This window comes from Tympanuchus pallidicinctus, unplaced genomic scaffold, assembly GCF_026119805.1.
Source record: "Tympanuchus pallidicinctus isolate F22 unplaced genomic scaffold, pur_lepc_1.0 scaffold31, whole genome shotgun sequence".
Classification (NCBI taxonomy): domain Eukaryota; kingdom Metazoa; phylum Chordata; class Aves; order Galliformes; family Phasianidae; genus Tympanuchus; species Tympanuchus pallidicinctus.
Genome location: NW_026294749.1, coordinates 2,045,011 through 2,050,571, shown reverse-complemented (window position 1 = coordinate 2,050,571; position 5,561 = coordinate 2,045,011). Strand labels below are relative to the sequence as shown.

The following is a 5,561-nucleotide window of genomic DNA, read 5'->3' as shown; positions in this document are numbered from 1 at the left end:
GACAGGAATCAGAAGGAGAAACAGTAATTGGCCCTAAGTTGCTGGAAGTTTAATTGCAAAAAATGCTCCCTGTCTGGCTAAAAAGTGAAAATATTCCTGAAAACGCATATTCAGTAAGGTAGTAATGCTACTTACGGGTGAAGGACTGCCTCTGAATAAAGGCAAAATATAACAGTGCTGGAGCAGTGCGGTGATTCCTGAGCAACCCTTCTCTGCTTTCTCGGAACAGCAGATCTTTGCCTTGTGCACTCAGCAGTTCTGCTCCTCCATAGAGGGCCTGGGAAAGAAGGCAGCTGCCGTGAGGTGGGAGGTGTGGGATAGGGCTGTGGTATCGGGTTTTCTGGCAGAGGAGGAAAGGCTGTACTGCAGTGCTGGGAGGTGGAAGGTTGCAGGAGGAAGGTATGTGGAATGCCAGAGTAAGTTCAGAAAAGTCTTAAAATACTGTCATTTTCACAATGGCTCTGCATCCCAGTTTCAGGATAAGACCTTCAAAATTCAAGGAGTGAGCTTTCTGGAATAAGGACTGGAGTGTGCCTACTATTAGAAGAAAAAATAGTTTCATTAGAAATCAAAACGTACTCTTAATTATCATTCAAAGTGCAGTAAGTAGCAGAGAAAAAATACATTCATTGCATCGGAGGAGGTTTTGGTGGAACTACATTTTCCAACTCACAAGCACAACATTCTTGTATGAAGCATTTTCCCATAAGAGTTCCATTCCCTGGCCCTGGAGCAGATCTCCTGGGGCTGGGTGCAATGGTGCAACATGGTTGGACAGGCAGCCAGGCAAAGGGTCAGACAAGTGCATGCTTTGTGATTGTAGCTTCACTTCATCAAAGAGGAGGACTTGTTACCCTAGTATCAAAGGTTATCTTGTAACATGAACTTCCATGGTAAACATCAGCTTCAATACAACTTTTCAGGAGACAAAAATTTAGAATGGGTGTTCTTGCATCACAAGACGAAGTGGACATCCCTGTTTGTTTCTAACAGATATTTACAAGTTTTAGCACTGATCGTTCCAGTGCAAAGGAAATGGCAGCCCATTCCCTCATCCTGCCTGCTTTCAGTCATGCTCACTTGAGGGTGTTTTCCATGGCACTTGATGAGAGGGAGGCCTCAGCCTTCCAAACTACAGCACCCTCAAGGCTATTGTAAATCTATAGCAGTTCTGACATCTGAGAGCGAAGAGCAAGCTGCTCTAGAGTGATAGTTAGTGTAAGCAGATGTACCACATAAAAAGAACTGTGGGTACTAAATGAAATCCAAGATCCTCTTGGTCCCAAGTTTAACTTATATCTATTTAAATTAGACAGCAAAGACTTCCTTTTACCACTGGTTTGAGTAAAATATTTTTATTTCAAAAAATATGTTGTTTGATTTGTGAACAGTTATTTATTCAGGGCAAAATCAGTTGTGACACGTAATGGGCCACCAGTTATGAATAGTTCATTTTGGATGTGGTTTTACTTTTTTTTTTTTTTTTTTTTTTTCCAAATAACTACAGCAATTACATTAAACAGTTAAATCAGCTTGACCTGTATGAAGACAAAAATCTGATTTCAGCAGTGTTTTCAGTGATCTTCTTGTTTCCTGCGTGCTCATTGCAAAACTACTGCAGTAGCCTTGGGACTCTTGGCTGGTAGCTGGGCTACGTATGTATATACTACCTGCTTTTGCACCACAGTCAGCCTTCTCTGCCCCAGCAAGCAGCCTTGGTTTGATCTGAACTGAGCTGCTACAACCACCCCTGCCTGTGTGCTGGCAGCCTCCAGCACCTGGGCCATCAGCCCAGCCTGAGTTCATCGCGATAAGGGCATGCGGCATAGCTGGAAGCTGCAGAGATCGCCAGAACCCGTCCCTGCTGCAGGCGAGCGTTTCTGGAGGATATGCTGAGCTTGGGAGTGCAGGAAATCTCCTTCTAGGAATACCCAGAAGATCACTGCGATAGCACTCCAGCAGACAGAGTACATGTGGTATTTTGACCTGCACAGTGCTCTGGGAGCTGTTTCACCCAGCTATACATGGGGTAGCTGATGATCTCTCCAGCACAAGGGACTAGTAAAGAAGCTATTGTTCAGCTTCAGGGGGTTTGCTTGTTTGTTTGGGGAAGAACAGCAAGGCAGGCAGCTGGGTGTGATAAGTATTTCAGTCACGCTGCTTTAGTCACTACCATGTGCAGATCATTATTTCTTTCCCAATTCTCCTCTACTGCCAGCATGTTATGTAAATCCCTTTCTGATTTCAGTTCTTATGTCCCTACTAGCTCTTCTCATCTGGGACACAGGGGATCAAGACAGCTTGTTGACCAGGAACCACTCACCTGACTGCCATTATCCTAAAGCTTGAAGCTTTGCAGGAATCCAAGAACTGCCAACATGCCTTTCATGTCTCATAATGATTACTGCAACAGACCTCTTAAGAAATGAACATAGAACACCTATGCTTGCTACATAAAAGGGGGAAGGTTGGAGAAGAAAATAATTCAGAAAAACAGAAGGAAAAAGTTGTTCTCCTTGGCTATTGAAGTTTTTCCTTCCTGCTGCTTTCTGTAAAAGCAGAAGGACTGACTGAATGGAAATCACACGAAGAAGTCTCCAGATTTTTTTTTAATCACTGCGTAGCCTACGCATCCTCTTCCCTCCTCTCTCCCTAAGGTGAATATGACACAACCAGAAAATCCAGCAGATGAGTACTCAAGCACAGTAAGAAAGTCTGTCCAGGCTGCAGCCTCGCTATCTGCTCTGCTAAAGCTTTATGCCTTCTCTTAATGGCTTTACGCCCTCTCCTAAAACAGCCTGCATCTCTTTTGTGTGTACCTTGTATGCTTTGGGAACAATTACCTTTCAAGAAGATCAAAAGGACACCTCTAATATCAGCCACTTGCATTGCAATATTACCAATTCATACATTTGTTTCCGTGTTTAAATGACTACTTTCACAATTTGGTTCCGCGCTTTGTTCATACTGAGTTATCTCAACCCACAATATTGTTATTGCAAACGTCTGTTGAAAGATTTAAATGAACAATTGAGGAAGCAGAAAACCACAGCTGGTCCTATCGCTTGGACACTTTAATCTACTTGTATTTGATTTTCTTCTCTAAACACATCACTGTTGTGTTGATGCTTCTTCTAAGGATTAATTAGCAAAGCAATTAACATGTTTTAACCTTTCTGTTTACTTACCCATCCCTAAGGACATACGTACCTTGGTCAGTTTGTGCTTCAAAATTACACTTTTTGATGTTGTTTTGTCAAGGTCAGATTAATTAAATACTGCTTTACATACAGCCAAAGTTTGGACTGGAGAGCTTCAACATTTTTTTCAGTGTTCAATTTCCAGTTCCACAGTCACCGAGAAAACAGTTTCATAGCAAACCATTCCCGTGTGTCAGGAATGCACTTCCTTAGTGGATGAGATCACATGAGACAAATACAAATCAAACAGCAAACAGCTCAGGAGGGCAAACTTCAGTGCCTGCCGGCATACTTAAAAGGAATCAAAACCTACTGCTGTGGCAATACTTTGCTGAGTTATAATCAGTTCGCAGGGACTTCACTTTTGAATGTTTTTTCTCAGAGATAAATTCATGACACTTCACTGCCCCAGGAACAAAACCAGAGCGGACGCTACCTGGATTGTCAATCACAAGGCTGTAAAGTGGCCACTTAGCCAAAAGGCAGTACAGATTTCTCCAATTTACCAAGGGGATTCCTCATTAATCGGCAAGGGCTTTTCAAATGTTTAGTAATCTGTGATCGTAACCGTGACCAATCAGGAGCATATCAAGCGGTTTTTAAAGGCCCCCTACCAACGTGTTCAACCTTCATTTTACTAGACATTAGCTGCAGATGATTGTTTTCATCCATGCCCTCGCCCCATGCTGATTCTGAGAGCGATACCGCATTGTGAAAGACGGATTTATCTCTGTCTGCTTTATCTCCATGCTGCTGACATTTGAGCTTTTCAAGCTTTGCCATATTCTGCAGTAGATATCTATAAATAGGCTCTATTACATTATCAATCTCCTCTTTTGTGTTTAATTAATATTCTACAAAAGATAACACATACACCACCCTGTATGTAAAGAATGAAGTCGATGTCTCTGCTTGCTGCATTTTTAGTCCACATCCCGCACCAACTTCTGCTGGTTGGACTTGGTGGCCTCTTCCAAGCTTAAGGATGCCTGTGATTCCACACTGCCTTTCCTCGGATAAGCCACTTGTCAGCTCTCTCCCCGTCCGTGCTGTGGCAGCTGTTAGCTCAGCACGCACACTTTCTTCTCATGTCCTCACACCTTCACCCCGCAGCACCACAGTCAAAGTGTCACCAAAGTCCGATCCCGACTCAATCCCATTCCAGAACTAATTTCTGGATTCTTTTCTTACAGATTCTTTGCTCTCCCTTTGACAGCTGCCTAATCCCTGCCCGCAGCCCTGCTCCCATTTCCGCCTACTCCTCGCTCCAATCTCATCTCCTGCATTATCTTCACACCCTTCCGCACGCCCTCTTGCCCAGTGCTTTTGTCTGATCCTAATCTCTCCGAGGCCATAACGCTGTATACGCTGCAAACTCCTCTCTACAGGTCAGAGGCTGCACAGCATTTGCAACGTAAATCATTTCAGGGAGTTCCTTTCAGTCATAAACAGCGAAGGAAATATTGAACGTAAGCAGACATACTAAGTCAAAGGCATGGAATCATTTTATTTGAGCTCCAGGATGTTTTTGTTTTAATTTATCTTTTATTATTATGCTTTGAAACCACGCTTTTACACACACACACAGATATATATATACATATTTTTGTTTTTCCCCGTGAAGAGCTGCCCTCAGGTATCAGAGCACGAATGCCCTTTACTTCTTTACCATGAGAGTGGAGAGGTGCTGGATGGAACAGGCTGCCCAGAGAGGTTGTGGATGCCCTATTCCTAGGCCAGTCTTCAAGGCCAGACTGGATAGGGCCCTGGGCAGCCTGGTCTAGTATTAAATGGAGAGGTTGGTGACCCTGCACGTGGCAGGGCGGTTGGGGATTCCTATCTTTAAGGTCCCTCCCAACCCAGGCCATTCTGCGATTCTGTCACTCTACGAACGCCACCTCAGCCGCACGCCCTCTCCTCACGGAGCCACGCCCCCTCCTTTCGGCGGGAAGCCCCACGTGACGAGAAGGGGCGGGGCCTACCTCACGCCTCGCCTCACCCACCCTAGGCGGGGACCGTAGGGGGCGCCCTCCCGCACCCCATCGTCTCCGTAGGAACTTTCTCTTCTCCGCCGCCCTTTGCCTCCAACGGTGACCCCGCAAACAGCCTGCGGCTCCAATCTCCGAGCACCGTCCCGCCCCTCGGCCAATCCGCGAGCTTCTTCCCCTGGCTCACTGGCCAATCCCCGCGCTCGAGGCCGCGCCCGCCCCGCCCACCGGCCAATCAGGGCGCGGAGTGGCGGCCGCCTTCTCCTCCTCCCTCCTCCTCCTCTCTGGCCCCGTGGCGCCGCGGCGCAGGCGGGTACCGGCTGTGCTCCCGCTGTCCGCGCCGGGCCGCGCCGCGCTCGGCGCCTCCCGCAGC

At 46.2% G+C, this 5,561-nt stretch overlaps 1 long non-coding RNA gene across 1 annotated transcript; it reads left to right on the top strand.

Annotated features, from left to right (window-relative positions):
* Window positions 1-1,523: 1,523 nt before the first annotated feature.
* On the top strand, window positions 1,524-3,298 carry LOC128087761 (uncharacterized). The gene is made up of 2 exons (XR_008209976.1): window positions 1,524-1,976; window positions 2,267-3,298. It is a non-coding gene; the product is annotated as an uncharacterized LOC128087761 (long non-coding RNA).
* The last annotated feature ends 2,263 nt before the right edge of the window (window positions 3,299-5,561 follow it).